Below are 1,808 nucleotides of genomic sequence, written 5' to 3'. Positions count from 1 at the left end.
TGTCACAGGTGCCTTGGTTTTGACCATAAGGTGGCCAATTGCAGGATGAGTGAAAAGGACAAGGTCTGCCGACAGTGCGGGCAGGCTGGCCATAATGCACGTGGCTGCACAAATCCGGTGGACTGCCCAGTGGCCGGATTGGCCAAAGTAGAGGCAAACAATCAAAAAATAAATCTTGATCTACAGAAAATCGATTTTAGTATAATGCTGGAATACAGACATAAAATCATATACAACTTGAAAAAAAATGTTTGGGTAACCCTGGTATTTTTGGGGAGCCCCTAAAGTCAGCTGTTGAAAATCTGCATTATTTTCGTGTTCTTTTGTCGCTGCTAAACTAGTTTATTGCATTAAAGTCCAAACCTTTTCCCGTTGCTAACAAACATTAATTTAAAACGGAAAACACCTATAAAGGTATGCAGATTTTAAAATGTATATCAATGTTTGTGTTATGTTATCTTATGTCTTCGTTTTAACGTGTTATTGTCGTGGTGTTTTTTAGGAAACCCTAACCTATAAACCACGGGCTTTGTGGAGTAAAAGTTTGCAGTATTCTAGCTCCTTGTCGAAACTAATAATGCATTTATGTTCAATAATATGTGCTTAGCATTATCTAACTAATAGTTATTGCGCCTTTTTGCGCATTTGTTAAATATTAGATGATGTTGCAGACACGTTCGAATTCAGTCACGACGAATTGCTTGAGATTTGGATTCAAGGTGGTCGCAAAACGGAGTCGAATTAGTAAAATGTTCAAAAGGTCGGCCACGCTTAACTAAGTAAAACAGTAATGATAAAGTTTACAAAGCTAAGCTGCACTGCAGACCCATTGATATTGAAGTCGCCGAAACCATGGCCCATGTTTCATTGCAAAATTTGCTAAATCACACTGCAAAAAGGATCAAAAGGAACATTGCAAAAAAAAGTATTTATACAATTTCAAAAAATAGATGAAATTAATTTGATTGCAAGCTATAGATTTGACGGATCGGGGCACAGCATACTGTCCTCGAGCTGCCCGGTGTATGCGGCAGTGCTAGCGTTGGTGAACTCTAGACATTAACATGTTTAGTTTCACCCAAACTAATTGTGGTCGTGGCCGAGCTGCACAATAATTATTAATTACTGTATGTATATGGGGATAAGTATGCCGTCAAAGAAAAAACACCAACGTTTTAGGGTTGACTCCAGTAGCTCAGAGTCCGTGGCTGCTTAAATAAAAGCAGTCGATGAGGAAAGTACTAGCGAAAGCGAAGTAAAAATCGTGGGTAACAAAAAAGCCAAGAAGGCAATGGAAAAAAGAAGGTGTGTCAAGCCGTTGCAGCCGTTGCAACCGTTGATGCAGATGATACCGACGCTATGTTTAGTTTCACCCAAACTAATATGGGTTGCCGATGCTTCCCCCGCTGCTCGTCCCGTTCCCCGCCCCAGTCGGATCAACTGCAGAAATTTTGGGAGAGCTCGCCACAGTTAAGGAGGTTTTCTTGAAGGAATTTGTGGCGTCAAAGCTGTCGACCGAGCAGCCTGCGCCATTATGAGTTGCCTATCCGGCTTCGAGGGGCTGGTGCTAGCGCTTTCGACCAGCAGCGAATGCCGCCCCGTCGTCTCTGAAGTCCGCCATGGCGTCGACAGTGGTCTTGAAGCCACCTGCTGGGTATGCATCCGCATATCCCAGCCTGCCGGCACGACGCGCATGAATGGATTAACGACAGACATGTTTTCGTTGCGCTCCTGTTCGTTATCTTATTCCGCGTTATCTTATTCCGCCCATTTTGGTTTTAAAATTCGCGCGAGTAAAAAAGGAAAAC

The sequence above is a fragment of the Drosophila eugracilis genome, unplaced genomic scaffold, assembly GCF_018153835.1.
Source record: "Drosophila eugracilis isolate 14026-0451.02 unplaced genomic scaffold, ASM1815383v1 contig_76, whole genome shotgun sequence".
Lineage (NCBI taxonomy): Eukaryota > Metazoa > Arthropoda > Insecta > Diptera > Drosophilidae > Drosophila > Drosophila eugracilis.
Note: the sequence above shows the minus strand (reverse complement) of the source record.